Source organism: Moschus berezovskii, chromosome 24 (assembly GCF_049115385.1).
Source record: "Moschus berezovskii isolate FMDL1 chromosome 24, NW_MosBer_1.0, whole genome shotgun sequence".
In the NCBI taxonomy this organism is placed as follows: domain Eukaryota; kingdom Metazoa; phylum Chordata; class Mammalia; order Artiodactyla; family Moschidae; genus Moschus; species Moschus berezovskii.
The window spans coordinates 59,153,231-59,171,170 of NC_142483.1; positions in this window are offsets into that span (position 1 = coordinate 59,153,231).

Below are 17,940 nucleotides of genomic sequence, written 5' to 3' on the forward strand. Positions count from 1 at the left end.
GATTATATTCTTTCCAGCCAAAGATAGAGAAGCTCTATACAGTTAGCAAAAACAAGACCAGGAGCTGACTGTGGCTCAGATCATGAACTCCTTCTTGCCAAATTCAGACTTAAATTGAAGAAAGTAGGGCAAACCACTAGACCATTCAGATATGACCTAAATCAAATCCCTTATGACTATACAGTGGAAGTGAGAAATAGATTTAAGGGACTAGATCTGATCGATAGAATGCCTAATGAACTCTGGACGGAGGTTCGTGACATTGTACAGGAGACAGGGACCAAAACCATCCCCATGGAAAAGAAATGCAAAAAAGCAAAATGTCTGTCTGAGAAGGCCTTACAAATAGCTGTGAAAAGAAGAGAAGCGAAAAGCAAAGAGAAAAGGAAAGATATAAGCATCTGAATGCAGAGTTCCAAAGAATAGCAAGGGGAGATAAGAAAGCCTTCCTCAGCGATCAATGCAAAGAAATAGAGGAAAACAACAGAATAGGAAAAACAAGAGATCTTTTCAAGAAAATTAGAGATATCAAGGGAATATTTCATGCAAAGGTGGACTTGTGGACCCACCTTAAAGGATGGGTCCTTTAAGGACAGAAGTGGTATGGACCTAACAGAAGCAGATGATATTAAGAAGAGGTGGCAAGAATACACAGAAGAACTGTACAAAAAAGATCTTCACGACCAGGATAGTCACGATGGCATGATCCAATCAAATAGATATGTCAAAAGACTGCCTGTGAAAATCAACAAAAAACAAATAGCCTTATGTTTGGTTTGTTTAGTTTTAGTTGTTTTAACAGAGAATGTAATGGTGCTGGTAATAGACAGAAGACCAGTCTCTTGTTGTTAAGTTAGTAATGTATTTAGCAACTTACAGATAGATAATGTCAAGGTCATCAGTACCTTTCATGACAGCAAATCAAAAGATCTGTTCTCAATCTGGTTTGAGTAGGTCTGTTGGATTCAGTTGTATGTTCTGTCTTTTTTAATTTTATTTTTTAAATTGGAGGATAATTGCTTTACAATGTCGTGTTGGTCTCTGCCGTTATTACAGAGTGTGACTCAGTCACAAGTGTACATATGTCCCTTCCCTCGAGAACCTCCCTCCCCTCCCCCTCCCCTCTCGGTCATCACAGCACCGAGCTGAGCGCCCTGTGCCACACAGCAGCTCCCACTAGCTGTCTGTTTTACATGAGGTAGTGAATGTATGTCAGTCCCAGTCTCCCAATTCAACCCACTCTCCTCTTTCCCGCACCTGAGTCCACATGTCTGTTCTCTGCATCTGTGTCTGTATTCTCGCCCTGCAAATAGGTCCATTAGTTCTATTCTTCTAGATTCCATGTCTATGTGTTAATAGTATTTGTTTTCTCTGACTTACTTCACTCTGTATAGCAGGCTCTAGGTTTGTCCACCTCAGTTCAACTGACTCAGATTTGTTCCTTTTTATGGCTGAATAATCCATCATACCACAACTTCTTTATCCATTCATCTGTAGATAGACATCTAGGTTCCTTCTATATCCTGGCTATTGTAAACAGTGCTGCAATGAACATTGGAAGACGTGTCTTTTTCAATTCTCTCTTTTTTTGATGAACTTTTTCCCACTTGGACATCATACTCTCTTGGTTCCTCACACCGGACTTGTTTTTGTTTTTTTGCTAAATCTTTGTTGGTTTCTCCTTTTCTCTCTGACTGCAAAATTCTGGTGCATCTCTACCCTCAACCACAGCCATTGAACATCTCTTTACATCTACACTGTGGTGGTCCCTATTGGTTCGATGATTTTAAACACCATTTTAATGCTAATGACTCCCAAATTTATCAGCTCAGGGTTGTCTTCATAATCCTTTCCCATTTCAGTGGTTCTTACCTCAGGACATTTATGTCCCCCACCCCCACCTGTAGGATACTTAGGAATGACTACAGAATTTTTTGGTTGTCACCACTGGGAGGGCAGAGCCCAGGTGCCACTTGTATTGAGCTGAGCAGGTAGAGGCCAGGAATGCTGCTAAATATCTAACGACACACAGGGTGCTCCACGACAAAAAGCAATCCAGCCTCGGACATCCTCAGTGCTGCTAGGGAGGACCTGCTCCTGCTCCATTCTCACACAACAGACACTTGATGGATGCATGGGATGCCCTACCAACATCTCAAACTTAACAGCTCTGAGACTCAGCTCTGCCCAGCGCATCCTTCCCCAGTTCGATTAAGGGCATCTCTACCCTTAGAACTGCTCAAGCAGAAAATGTTGGAGCCATCCTTGGCAACTCCCCCAGCACACAGCCAGTCCATCAGCAGGCTCTGTGGCTCAGTTTTGAAATCTCCTTAACTTTATGCTGTTATTCAGGTTCAGACCTCCGCTTCCGAAGATTCCCACCACCCCATCCTGTCCCTTGTAGTCTGTGTGTACCCTGAAAGCCAGTAGTCCACTTAAAATACAGGTGGAGTCAGGTCACACTTCTGCTCAACACCTTCCACTGACCTCTGTTGTCACTTAGAGAAAAAGTCAATGTCCTCGCAAAATAATCAAAGGTATGTTAGACTCATCAACAAAATATGGAGCAAGAAGAAGCCTTGCACACAGCTTGTAAGAGCATCCAGTGGCAGAACCACTTTGGAGAAGCATGAGGAATTATCTGGTGAAGGTGTAAATTAACACATCCTGCAATCCAGCAATTTCACTCCTAACTATACACCTGGAGTTGAGAAATTCCTGCTCCTGTGTATAGCAAATTATTCACAACAAAAACTGAAGATAAGTTAAATATACACAGATAGCAGAGTGGATAATCAAGTGTAGGTACAGTAAAACATGAATGAATTACAGCTATACCTGCAACATGGATGAATCTCAAAATGATATTGGGAAACAAAAGCAAGCTGCAGATGAAGAGTGGAATGGGTTGCCATGCCCGCCTCCAGGGGATCTTCCCAACCTGGGGATTGAATCTGTGTCTCCTGAGTCTCCTGCATTCCTCTTTATCATTAAGCCACCGAGGAAGCCATACATATGTATACTTCTGTGTACATATGAGTGTATGTATGTGTTGTCCCCATTGCCAAAGATCTACTCCATCCCTGGTCCCCTGTAGTCTATCTGCACCCTGAAAGCAGGCAGTCCTCTTACCATACAGGTGGATCCAGGTCACAATTCTGCTCAACACCTTCCAATGACCTCTGGTGTCACATAGAGTAAGTCAGTGTCCTTTCAAAATAATTACATAATGTGTACATATACACATACATATATTCATATATACATGTAAGCGTATATGTATGGAACACGTAAGAGCTGACTCATTTGAAAAGACCCTGATGCTGGGAAAGATTGAAGGTGGGAGGAGAAGGGGATGACAGAGGATGAGATGATTGGATGGCATCACCGACTCAATGGACATGAGTTTGAGTAAACTCTGGGAGTTGATGGACAGGGAGGCCTGGTGTGCTGAGGTTCACGGGGTCGCAAAGAGTCGGACATGACTGAATGACTGAACTGACTGACTGGCTAAGCATGGCTTCTTTTGTGGCTCACACAGTAAAGAATCTGCCCGCAATGCAGGAGAGTCAGGAGATATGGGTTCAATCCTTGGTCAGGAAGGCCCAATCCCTGGGCCTGTAGGGGGGCATGGCAACCCACTCCAGTATTCTTGCCTGAAGAATCCCATGGACAGAGAAGCCTGGCAGGCTATCAAAGAGTTGCAAAGAGTCAGATACTACTGAAGCGACTGAGCTCACACACATGCACTTATGAGTGATGCACAAAGGCACTTAAAAAATGATATATATCAACATATATAGTTGATAACTGTCAACAAAAGGTAAGAGAGTGATCAGCACAAAATACTGGACACTGGTTATTTGGTTGGGGAGGCAAGAAAAAACGCTTTTAGATGAGCACCCAGATAGTTAACATCAAAGGTCTTTGTAATACAAGTTTTTTGACCTGGGTGGTGGGTCATGTATGATACTATAATTTTTTAAACCATATGTACACTGTATATTGTGCCACATGTAACTATTTTGTGTACACTGTAAGAATATAAATTTCTATGGAATGAAAAGAATGAGTCTTGCATGTGTAAACCTTAAATACTACATCCTACTGACCCAGAGAAATGTCAACTGGGGCTGAGTTTAAAAAACAAGACCCCCAAGTGTGCACTATGCTCTTCTGCATATATTAGTTGTTACTTCCCTTGTAGCCATCATGTGACATGAAAATGAATACCAGGAAAGCTGCTAAAAATTGGACAGCAGGGATACAAAATTTTTTAGTTAGTGTGTAGATGGTTTATGAGCCAGGGATTTGGGAGGAAAATGGCACTGTTTTAGTTACCTACTACTGTGTAGCAAATTACCAAACACTTGGCAGCTTAAGACAACATGCCTGTGTTATTTCAGTTTCTGTGGATCAGGAATCTTGCCAAACCTTAGATCCTCTGCTTAGGGTCTCACAGGGCTGGAATCAAGGTGTGGCCTGGGCTGTGCTTTCATCTGGGAGCTCAAACGGGGAAGAATCCCTTTGAAGCTCAGGGTTCATTTCCCCATGGCTGTAGGGTAGGGTTTAGCTCTTGCTGGCTGTTAGCTGCAGGCTATGTGCACACGCAGGAGCAGCGGAGAGGAGCTACCCCACAACCAAGGTCAGGGGCGGCAGCCAAGAGGAGCAACCCCACGCCTAAGCAGCGGCAGCTGCGTGGGCGCAGGAGGGCTGAGAGGAGCTACTCCACGTTCAAGGTCAGGAGGGGCGACCTCATCCAAGGTAAGGAGCAGCGGCTGCATTTACTGGAGCAGCCATGAAGAGAGACCCCACGTCCAAGGTAAGAGAAACCCAAGTGAGACGGTAGGCATTGCGAGAGGGCATCAGAGGGCAGACACACTGAAACCATAATCACAGAAAACTAGTTAATCTGATTACACGGACCACAGCCTAGTCTAACTCAATGAAACTAAGCCATGCCCGTGGGGGGCCACCCAAGACAGCCGGGTCATGGTGGAGAGTTCTGACAAAACGTGGTCCACTGGAGAAGGGAATGGCAAACCACTCCAGTATTCTTGCCTTGAGAACCCCATGAACAGAATGAAAAGGCAAAAAGATAGGACACTGAAAGATGAACTTCCCAAGTCAGTAGGAGCCCAGTATGCTGCTGGAGATCAGTGGAGAAGTAACTCCAGAAAGAATGAAGGGATGGAGCCAAAGCAAAAACAATACCCAGTTGTGGATGTGACGTGATAGAAGCAAGGTCCGATGCTGTAAAGAGCAATATTGCATAGGAACCTGGAATGTTAGGTCCATGAATCAAGGCAAATTGGAAGTGGTCAAACAGGAGATGGCAAGAGTGAATGTTGACATTCTAGTTGACATTCTAGATGAACTAAAATGCACTGGAATGGGTGAATTGAACTCAGATGACCATTATATCAACTACTGTGGGCAGGAATCCATTAGAAGAAATGGAGTAGCCATCATGGTCAACAAAAGAGTCCAAAATGTAGTACTTGGATGCAATCTCAAAAACAACAGAATGATCTCTGTTTGTTTCCAAGGCAAACCATTCAATATTACGGTAATCCAAGCCTATTCTCCAACCAGTAACGCTGAAGAAGCTGAAGTTGAATGGTTCTATGAAGACCTACAAGACCTTCTAGAACTAACACCCAAAAAAGATATCTTTTCATTATAGGGGACTGGAATGCAAAAGTAGGAAGTCAAGAAACACCTGGAGTAACAGGCAAATTTAGCCTTGGAGTATGGAATGAAGCAGGGCAAAGGCTAATAGAGTTTTCCCAAGAGAACGCACTGGTCATAGCAAACACCCTCTTCTAACAGCACAAGAGAAGACTCTACACATGGACATCACCAGATGGTCAACACCGAAATCAGATTGATTATATTCTTTGCAGCCAAAGATGGAGAAGCTCTATACAAGCAGCAAAAACAAGACCAGGAGCTGACTGTGGCTCAGATCATGAACTCCTTCTTGCCAAATTCAGACTTAAATTGAAGAAAGTAGGAAAAACTACTAGATCATTCAGGTATGACCTAAATCAAATCCTTTATGATTATACAGTGGAAGTGAGAAATAGATTTAAGGGACTAGATCTGATAGACAGAGTGCCTGATGAACTATGGATGGAGATTCGTGACATTGTACAGGAGACAGGGATAAAGACCATTCCCATGGAAAAGAAACATGAAAAAGCAAAATGGCTGTCTGAGGAGGCCTTACAAATAGTTATGAAAAGAAGAGAAGCAAAAAGCAAAGGACAAAAGGAAAGATATAAGCATCTGAATGCAGAGTTCCAAAGAATAGCAAGGAGAGATAAGAAAGCCTTCCTCAGTGATCAGTGCAAAGAAATAGAGGGAAACAACAGAATGGGAAAGAATAGAGATCTCTTCAAGAAATTAGAGATACCAAGGGAATATTTCATGCAAAGATGGGCTCGATAAAGGACAGAAATGGTATGGACCTAACAGAAGCAGAAGATATTAAGAAGAGGTGGCAAGAATACACAGAAGAACTGTACAAAAAAGATCTTCACGACCAAGATAATCATGATGGTGTGATCACTCACCTAGAGCCAGACATCCTCGAATGTGAAGTGGGCCTTAGAAAGCATCACTATGAACAAAGCTAGTGGAGGTGATGGAATTTCAGTTGAGCTCTTTCAAATCCTGAAAGATGAGGCTGTGAAAGTGCTGCACTCAATATGCCAGCAAATTTGGAAAACTCAGCAGTGGCCACCGGACTAGAAAAGGTCAGTTTTCATTCCAATCCCAAAGAAAGGCAATGCCAAAGAATGCTTAAACTACTGCACAATTGCACTCATGTCACACTAGTAAAATAGTAAATAGAATTTACTAGTAAAATAAAATTTACTAGTAAATAGAATTTACTAGTAAAATAGTAAAATAGAATTTTGAGCTAGTAAAATAATGCTCTAAATTCTCCAAGCCAAGCTTCAACAATACGTGAACCATGAACTTCCAGATGTTCAAGCTGGTTTTAGAAAAGACAGAGGAACCAGAGATCAAATTGCCAACATCTGCTGGATCATGGAAAAAGCAAGAGAGTTCCAGAAAACCATCTATTTCTGCTTCATTGACTATGCCAAAGCCTTTGACTGTGTGGATCACAATAAACTGTGGAAAATCCTGAAAGAGATGGGAATACCAGACCACTGGACCTGCCTCTTGAGAAATCTGTATGCAGGTCAGGATGCAACAGTTAGAACTGGACATGGAACAACAGACTGGTTCCAAATAGGAAAAGGAGTACGTCAAGGTTGTATATTGTCACCCTGTTTATTTAACTTATATGCAGAGTACATCATGAGAAACGCTGGGCTGGAAGAAGCACAAGCTGGAATCAAGATTGCCGGGAGAAATATCAATAACTTCAGATATGCAGATGACACAACCCTTATGGCAGAAAGTGAAGAGGAACTCAAAGGCCTCTTGATGAAAGTGAAAAAGGAGAATGAAAAAGCTGGCTTAAAGCTCAACATTCAGAAAACTAAGATCATGGCATCTGGTCCCATCACTTCACGGGAAATAGATGGGGAAACAGTGGAAACAGTGTCCGATTTTATTTTTGGGGGCTCCAAAATCACTGCAGATGCTGATTGCAGCCATGAAATTAAAAGACGCTTACTCCTTGGAAGGAAAGTTATGACCAATCTAGATAGCATATTCAAAAGCAGAGACATTACTTTGCCAACTGAGGTCTGTCTAGCCAAGGCTATGGTTTTTCCATTGGTCATGTATGGATGTGAGAGTTGGACTGTGAAGAAAGCTGATCGCCGAAGAATTGATGCTATTGAACTGTGGTATTGGAGAAGACTCTTGAGAGTCCCTTGGACTGCAAGGAGATCCAACCAGTCCATTCTAAAGGAGATCAGTCCTGGGTGTTCATTGGAATGACTAATGCTGAAGCTGAAACTCCAATACTTTGGCCACCTCATGGGAAGAGTTGACTCATTGGAAAAGACCCTGTTGCTGGGAGGAATTGGGGGCAGGAGGAGAAGGGGACGACAGAGAATGAGATGGTTGCATGGCATCACTGACCTGATGGATATGAGTTTGAGTGAACTCCGGGAGTTGGTGATGGACAGGGAGGCCTGGCATGCTGTGATTCATGGGGTTGCGGAGAGTCGGACATGACTGAGCGACTGAAGTGACTGAACTGAACTGATGTGCACACGCAGAGGCTGCCTGGAGTCCTAGTTACATGATCACTTTTCCTATGTGACCACTTCCTCCATCAAGGAGAGACTCTAGGATACACTTCTCAGCAACAAGTGTCTTGCATAACACCACGCACCCATGGGAGTGATGTCCCAACACTTTTGCCACATTCTTAAGGGAGGGAGTTGCACACAGGCATGGACACCAGGAAGGGGGGCTGTGGGGGCCACTTTAGAATCTGCCCGTCGTGTGCACACATGAAAAAAAGATGACTGATGAGTTTAATGAAGGTCCATTTACAAAGAAAGGCATGGGCAAGATTAAGAGTCGCCAGGAGGGCATCGGAAGCACTGACACCAGGGCGGCTCCATCACTCCAAGACTCAGTGGAGGGCTGAGGGGAAAATACAGTGGGTGCAGAGGGCTGGCTGCCCAACGGGAGGTGCAACCAGGCGGCACTGCCACTGCCAACTTGCCATCCAGAAGGGAGAGTCAGGAGCATAAATAGCTCAGCCAGCAGTTTCCAAAGCGGTGTGGGGACTCTCTGGTATCCTGAGAACTTTCACAGCTACTTATGTTGTTTTCTCTAATTTTGTCTGGAGTATACAGTGACTTTTTCAGGGACTGCATGATGTGATGTGGTAACAGACTGAACAGAGAAGCAGATATGAGAATCCAGCTGTCCTCTGCTAACCCAGATATTAAGGAGATTTGGAAAATTGTAAACCCTGTAAGTTTTATCACTAATTATTATTTGTTTGGGCTTCCCAGGTGGTACTAATGGTAGAGAATCTGCCCGAAATGCAGGAGATGTGGGTTGGATCCCTGGGTTGGGAAGATACCCTGGAGGAGGGCATGGCAACCCACTCCAGTATTCTTGCTTGGGAAATTCCATGGACAGAGGAGCCTGGTGGTCTACAGTTCATGGGGTCACAAAGATTAGATGCAACTGAGTGACTGAGCAGAGATTGTTTGAAAAAATACATTTTTTGTAAAGCATTTTAATTATTTTACTGTATTTTGGAATTATTATTTTCAACTACATTAGTATGTTAATGTAAAAATTCCCAATAGATGTAATTTCCTCTGTATCATTGTCTATATCAATATCCATCTATTTTTTCATGTATCTATGTCAATAGATATAATTTTTTCAGTTTTAACTTCTAATATGGTAAAATCAATGGGCACAACTTTTGTGTTAATTATTTATATCAATAGACATAATAATTTTTATCTTTTAAGAGTGTAAGTGAGTCCTCAGACCAAAATGTTTGAGGTCTGTTGCCAAAAATCTCATCCTTCTTCCACTTTCTGCTGTCCTGAGGGTGGTTCCCATCAGTGAAACAGAAGTGGAAGCCAGGGGAGAAGCTGTCAGCCTGGTGGATGTAGCCCCAAAGTCAGACTTCCTGTGACTGTTCTGGTCTTGTCTTCATCCTTGCTTCATACCACGCAGCTCTGGGTCAGCTCTGATCCACTCCAGTGCTTGTCTGAGTCAGATCTTACTCAGACCCCACAGCTCCATCTGCCTGGCGTGAACACTTGGATGACATGGAATACAATCACAACACCAGGCTTTACCCCTGCCTGTATTACAAACCTTTCAAGACTCTTCTACTTTGGTTATTTTAAAAACTGAAGTATGGTTGATTTACAATGTTAATTTCTGCTGTACATCAAAGTGATTCAGTGATACACATAAATATATTCCTTCTTAATATTCTTTTCTGTTATGCTTTATCATAGGATATTGAATATAGTACTTGGTTATTTTTAGTCCATGGTCTTCAAGGAAACTCCTGATGGCTTCTAAAAGTCTCTTGAGACTGGGAAAGGTTACAGGGATTTTGACTACATGTAAGTATTGACCTACTGATACATACTTTTGTACCCACTTAGATAGCTGATTTGAATCAGTGTACAGGGCCTGACTGGTTCTGAGAAAAATAGTGAGGCTGAATTTCTGAATCTATACCACTGATCACAGTTTGTCCTGTGGGTCCCAGGGCTCTCAGCATGCACTTGCCAACCTCCTCCCTCTCTTGTGAAGATTTGCGCATGCATAGGGGCTTATCTTACTTTGTCCCTTGCTGTCTTAATTCTCTCTTTCTTCTAACTTGTTGGCTTCAGTGACGTGATGTTCTGTCCTCTGCATCTTAGAAGAGAAGGGTGTTCAGGTTGACTGCTTTGTCATGAACCAAAGAGTATGGGCCACAAGTGCTCTGTTAGGATGAATCCAAGTCATGTCTCATGATACAGTATTGGACTTCTGCTTTCAGAATTAGGGAGCAACTAGAACCCTGTTGGGGGGGGCATAAAGCAGAGATTGTAGAGGGATTGGCCCTCTGTGATGAAGCGATGGAGGCTCAGGTGGTGGAAAATAGTGCTTGGTAGATCTCGTAGGGCGGACTGGGATGAGGCTCAAGCCTATCAACATAGCTGTCTGCCAATGAGAACTGGCTGACACCAACCAAGCACTGACTAGACAGTGCTTTCCTTGTTATGTGTCAGCTTCTGTGGTTCCCAGTCTCTCAGATTTCCTTATGGTCTTCATGCTCTCTCTTGGTCATTTTTATCTTATATATTCCATTCTATGAATTTTAGTATCTGAATCTGACCTTGCTCTTCCTCTTCTATTTTTTGACTCTTTTTTTTTTTTTGGTCATCTTGTATTGATTTCTTATTTAGATCTTGGTATTAATAACTGGATGCAATGGACATCTAGCTTGGGTAAACATCGGGAGATGGTGAGGGGCAGAGAGGCCTGGTGTGCTGCTGTCCATGGGGTCACAAAGAGTTAGACATGACCAGGCAACTGAACAACAACAATAATTAATAACTCACAGTTAACTGGCTCCAATATAAGGCAACAGAAGAGCACTTTCTACAAATGACATATTCTAGCTCAGGATTCTAGCATCTAGCCTGTCTTAGGTATTCCACAAATATTTGTTGAAGAATGAATGAATCAAAAATAGTCTTTAAGCTTCCATAACATGCACAAAACCACATATTTTTAGCAATAATCACACATTTTTATAACATAATTATCTGTCATATTACTTTGAAAAGAGAGTAAAATGTGTGGATATTTTTGATATGTTTGAAAGCAAAGCAGAGCATATACAAAACAGAATAATAGTAGGTAACTCAGACATCTATAGGTCAGTGCCAAAAAAAGGTTACAGGTTAAATGTATAAATGATAAACATGTTAAGTAAATCTCAATGACTCATAAAGTACAATGTACTTTACATAAATCAAACTGTGCAAGTAATATTGTACTTTAAAGAGATGTCTGGATCAATTTATAAGCTTGATACTCAGAAGTGAGCGATCCCTTCAGGATTCTGTTTTTCTGGCACAAATTCCAAGAGGAAACAAGTGTAGTTTTACACTTTGTTTCTGTTCTCCTTTAGTTATAAAGTAATTTCTTCCTGAGGGATAGAGGGGTGTCAAGACTTCCCTACTTGCAAGTTTTCCTGACACTGCTGCTGCTGCTGCTGCTAAGTCGCTTCAGTCATGTCCAACTCTGTGTGACCCCATAGACGGAAGCCCACCAGGCTTCCCCGTCCCTGGGATTCTCCAGGCAAGAACACTGGAGTGGGTTGCCATTTCCTTCTCCAATGTGTGAAAGTGAAAAGTGAAAGTGAAGTCGCTCAGTCATGTCCGACCCTTAGGCTATAGCAAATGGGTATCTGGCTAACATCCTTCCCATGCCTGGGAAAATACCACAATACTTTTCCCCCAAGTGAGCACAGAGTTATCAATACTGAATTCCAGGTAACTCTTTTACTGATCTTACCTGACATCTTCAACTTAGGTTGTTTCTTACTTGAGGAAAAATATCATTTGACAAGTACTAGTCTCAATCTCATTGGCATATTTTTTTATAATAGTGATTTTTCACTTCTAAAGGGCCATTTTACCAAACATTGCCCAGTTCACAGGGTTCCAGTGAGGATTTGGAGGACCTTTCTTTCTTTGGGGGACACTTAGTTACTGATACTGCCTGAGGCCTAGAGTCATTCTCAGCTCCTTGGAAGCCCAGAGTTGAGATGTCCGTGTTCTGGGGGAGAGCAGCAGAAAGAGCATCCAAGTGCCTCCACAGAGTTTTAGTCAGACCCTACATAGGTCCACCTTCTTCTTGCTCCAAAATGCACTGCTGGGCTCCAACTTGCAAGTGATTCTCTTGGGTGCAACTTCCCAAGGGCTACGGCAGTGTCAGGCCTGCTGACTACTGAGCACTCAGTTCCCAGCAGTGCCTGGAACAGAGTGTGGGCTCATAGATGATGGAGGGAAAAAAGGAAGGAAGGAAGGAGGGGAGGGGAAACGGGAGGGAGGGGGGAAGGAGAGAGGAAGATAGGCTTCTTATCCATCCCTACTGCCCTGCTTCTCAGGCCTGCACGTTCTGGCGCTGTTTGCCACCCTTATTCAGTGAACTGGACTCCATCCCTTGTACCATTCCACTGAATCGTTTGTCTTCATGTCTGTCTGTCCCCTTTGTCTCTTGATTCCTGTTCTAGTCAGTCAGTCCAGTTGCTCAGTTCAGTTCAGTTCAGTTGCTCAGTCATGTCCGACTCTTTGCGACCCCATGAATCACAGCACGCAGGGCCTCCCTGTCCATCACCAACTCCCGGAGTTCACTCAAACTCATGTCCATCGAGTTGGTGATGCCATCCAGCCATCTCATTCTCTGTCGTCCCCTTCTCCTCCCGTCCCCAATCCCTCCCAGCATCAGACTCTTTTCCAGTGAGTCAACTCTTTGCATGAGGTGGCCAAAGTATTGGAGTTTCAGCTTTAGCATCAGTCCTTTCAATGAACACCCAGGACTGATCTCCTTTAGAATGGACTGGTTGGATCTCCTTGCAGTCCAAGGGACTCTCAAGAGTCTTCTCCAATACCACAGTTCAATAGCATCAATTCTTCGGTGATCAGCTTTCTTCACAGTCCAACTCTCACATCCACATGACCAATGGAAAAACCATAGCCTTGACTAGACAGACCTCAGTTGGCAAAGTAATGTCTCTGCTTTTGAATATGCTATCTAGATTGGTCATAACTTTCCTTCCAAGGAGTAAGTGTCTTTTAATTTCATGGCTGCAATCAGCATCTGCAGTGATTTTGGAGCCCCCAAAAATAAAATCGGACACTGTTTCCACTGTTTCCCCATCTATTTCCCGTGAAGTGATGGGACCAGATGCCATGATCTTTGTTTTCTGAATGTTGAGCTTCAAGCCCGGAGAAGGCAATGGCAAGCCACTCCAGTACTCATGCCTAGAAAATCCCATGGATGGAGGAGCCTGGTGGGCTGCAGTCCATGGGGTCGCTAAGGGTCGGACACGACTGAGCGACTTCACTTTCACACATTGGAGAAGGAAATGGCAACCCACTCCAGTGTTCTTGCCTGGAGAATCCCAGGGACGGGGGAGCCTGGTGGGCTTCTGTCTATGGGGTCACACAGAGTCGGACACGACTGAAGTGACTTAGCAGCAGAGCTTCAAGCCAACCTTTTCACTCTCCTCTTCCACTTTCATCAAGAGGCTTTTGAGTTCCTCTTCACTTTCTGCCATAACGGTGGTGTCATCTGCATATCTGAGGTTATTGATATTTCTCCCAGCAATCTTGATTCCAGCCTGTGCTTCTTCCAGCCCAGCGTTCCACATGATATACTCTGCATATAAGTTAAATAAGCAGGTTGACAATATACAACCTTGACATACTCCTTTTCCTATTTGGAACCAGTCTGTTGTTCCATGTCCAGTTCTAACTGTTGCTTCCTGACCTGCATACAGGTTTCTCAAGAGGCAGGTCAGGTGGACTGGTATTCCCATTTCTTTCAGGATTTTCCACAGTTTATTGTGATCCACACAGTCAAAGGCTTTGGCATAGTCAATGAAGCAGAAATAGATGGTTTTCTGGAACTCTCTTGCTTTCTCCATGATCCAGCAGATGTTGGCAATTCGATCTCTGGTTCCTCTGCCTTTTCTAAAACCAGCTAGAAGATCTGGAATTTCATGGTTCACGTATTGCTGAAGCCTGACTTGGAGAATTTTGAGCATGACTTTACTAGCGTGTGAGATGAGTGCAATTGTGCGGTAGTTTGAGCATTCTTTGGCATTGCCTTTCTTTGGGATTGGAATGAAAACTGACCTTTTCTAGTCTGGTGGCCACTGCTGAGTTTTCCAAATTTGCTGGCATATTGAGTGCAGCACTTTCACAGCCTCATCTTTCAGGATTTGAAAGAGCTCAACTGGAATTCCATCACCTCCACTAGCTTTGTTTGTAGTGATGCTTTCTAAGGCCCATTTGACTTCACATTCCAAGATGTCCGGCTCTAGGTGAGTGATCACACTATCGTGATTATCTTGGTCGTGAAGATCTTTTTTGTACAGTTCTTCTGTGTATTCTTGCCACCTCTTCTTAATATCTTCTGCTTCTGTTAGGTCCATACCAATTCTGTCCTTTATCTAGCCCATCTTTGCATGAAATATTCCCTTGGTATCTCTAATTTTCTTGAAGACTTCTCTTGTCTTTCCTATTCTGTTGTTTTTCTCTATTTCTTTGCACTGATCGCTGAGGAAGGCTTTCTTATCTCTCCTTGCTATTCTTTGAAACTCTGCATTCAGATGCTTATATCTTTCCTTTTGTCCTTTTTTTTTTTGCTTCTCTTCTTTTCACAGCTATTTGTAAGGCCTCCTCAGAGAACCATTTTGCTTTTTTGCATTTCTTTTTCTTGGGGATAATCTTGATCCCTGTCTCCCATACAATGTCACAAACTTCTGTCCATAGTTCTTCAGGCACTCTATCAGATCTAATGCCTTGAATCTGTTTGTCACTTCCACTGTATAATCGTAAGAGATTTAATTTAGGTCATACATGACTAGTCTAGTGGTTTTCCTTACTTTCTTCAATTTGAGTCTGAATTTGGCAATAAGGAGTTCATGATCTGAGCCACAGTCAGCTCCTAGCCTTGTTTTTGCTATCTGTATAGAGCTTCTCCATTTTTGGCTGCAAAGACTATCATCAGTCTGATTTTGGTATTGACCATCTGGTGATATCCATGTGTAGATTCTTCTCTTGTGTTGTTGGAAGAGGGTGTTTGCTATGACCAGTGCATTCTCTTGACAAAACTCTGTTAAGTTTTATCCTGCTTCATTTTATACTCCAAGGCCAAATTTGCCTGTTACTCCAGGTACCTCTTGACTTCCTACTTTTGCATTCCAGTCCCCTATGATGAAAAGGACTTCTTTTTCAGGTGTTAGTTCTAGAAGGTTTTGTAGATCTTCAGAGAACCATTAAACTTCAGCTTCTTCAGCATTAGTGGTTGGGGCATAGACTTGGATTACTGTGATACTGAATGGTTTGCCTTGGAAAAGAAGAGAGATCATTCTGTCATTTTGAGACTGCACTAAAGTACTGCATTTTGGACTCTTTTGTTGATTATGATGGCTACTCCATTTCTTCTAAGGGATTATTGCCCACAGTAGTAGATATAATCGTCATATGAGTTAAACTCGCCCATTTCAGTTTATTTTAGTTCAATGATTCCTAAAATGTTGATGCTCACTCTTGCCATCTCCTGATTGATCATTTCCAGTTTACCTTGATTCATGGACCTAACTTTCCAGGTTCCTATGCAGTATTTTTCTTTACTTCCATCACCAGTCACATCCACAATTGGGCATTGTTTTTACTTTGGCTCCATCTCTTCACTGTCTGGAGTTATTTGTCCACTCTTCTCCAGTAGCATATTGGGCACCTACTGACCTGTGGTGTTCATCTTTCAGTGTCATATCTTTTTGCCTTTTCATGTTCTAGCGACCACATCTAATTTCTTGATGCTCTAAGGGTTGTGGCTTTTGTATTCTCTAGTCATTAACATGTACTAAGTAGACTGCTTTTTGCCTGGAGTAACAATAAACCCTGACTCAATTGCTTTAAATGGCAGGAATTATCAACATTTCCCAGAATAAGAAGGGCTCTGCCTCTGCTCCTGGGGTTCTCACGGCTCTGCCTCCTCTGTGTTGGCTCTTCCCCCTGACCTCTCTACCACCTCCCCAGTGTCTTCACTGAACCACCTGTTTATGAAGGAGAACCAGAACCATGCACTGGGTCTACACCGACCAGAGTCCCTTTCTTGGGGCTTGGGAGAGACAGACTCCCTTGAAGTCTTTGAACTTGAACTTAAAGCTGGGAACTCCAGGAAAACTGACCTCTCATTAACAAGGAAGAAGGGAGTAAGTGTTGTGAAAACAATGGTCTTAGTTAAGTTACCCCAGCAGCAGATCCTAAAGCACTGTAAAAGTTAGGAGGAGGAACCAGGAAAGACTGGGGAAGAAGGGAAGTGAGAGAAAGAAGGGGAGGTCGCTAATAAAGGGCACATTATAGGTCAGGTTACAAGAACGGGTGGTGAAGTTCACCAGGCTAGGGATGCTGGGGTGGATTTGGTTACTTCTCAGATTCTGACACGACTAAATGACTTCACTTTCACTTTTCACTTTCACACACTGGAGAAGGAAATGGCAGCCCACTCCAGTGTTCTTGCCTGGAGAATCCCAGGGACGGGGGAGCCTGGTGGGCTTCCGTCTATTGGGTCGCACAGAGTCGGACACGACTGAAGCGACTTAGCAGCAGCAGCAGAGTTACCCCACCAGTTTGTACTGGGGGTTCCTCCCAGGGGTGCTCACCCCCCACCCCCCGTCCCCCACTTCCAGCCTATGCTGGGGGAGGCCCTGTGGCTGGGAGTTGTGGATGCTTCCGGTAGAACCGGTGCCCACCGTCTGTGGGAGGGGTGTTGACAGCATCTGCTCCAGTGCCGGGCAGACTGTGTTACTAACACTAGCTGTTTAAACTTGTAATTTCATTCTTAGACTTTCGGAACCACAGGGCCAGACCCCAGTCTAATCTAAAATAAACGTAATCTTCATCAAACCATGTGCCTTATAAACAGGAACAGTTGTTCCTACTGAGCCGCAGAGATTTTTGGAAGGAATTCCGTGTTCCTGATTACCCTTGAGACTCAGATGTCAACTTGGAGAACAAGTGGTGGCAGGGGTGGGCCTGTGGGGAGGCCTGCATCAGATGCTTTTCCATTTTTAATTCTTTTGTATAATGCTGTATATTTTTTTAACAAGGCATAATGTTTTCAAAGGAAATATCTTTTTAAACAGGAATGACAAGTAGCTATAAGAACTTTTTCAAAGACTCAGTTTTTAAAAATTAAGACGATACTTTTAGAGCAGTTTAAGGTTCACAGCAAATTTTAGGGGAAGGTAGAGATTTCCTATACCTCTGACCTCACACAAACATAGCCTCCCCCATTATCAAGTTCTGCCCCCCCCCCACAACCCTGCCACCCTGGGGCGGTGGGGGGGGGATGGTACATTATAGTCACCCCAGTCCATAGTTTACCTTACCACTCAGTCTTCATGTTATACATTCTACAGGTTTGGACCGTGATGTATTCATTATGGTACCCAAAGTATTTTTACTGGTCTGTTCATCTCTTTATCCTCAACCAATCTCTGGCAACCACCAATCTTTTCACTATTTCCATAGTTTTGCCTTTTTCAGAACACTATACAGTTGAAATCATGCAATATATATGCTTTTAAAATTTCTTTCACTTAGTAGTATGCATTTATGGTTTCTCCATGGCCTTTCATGGTTTGATAGCTCATTTCTTTTTATTCCTGAATAATGTTCCATTGTATGGATGAACCACAGTTTGTTTATCCATTCACTTTCT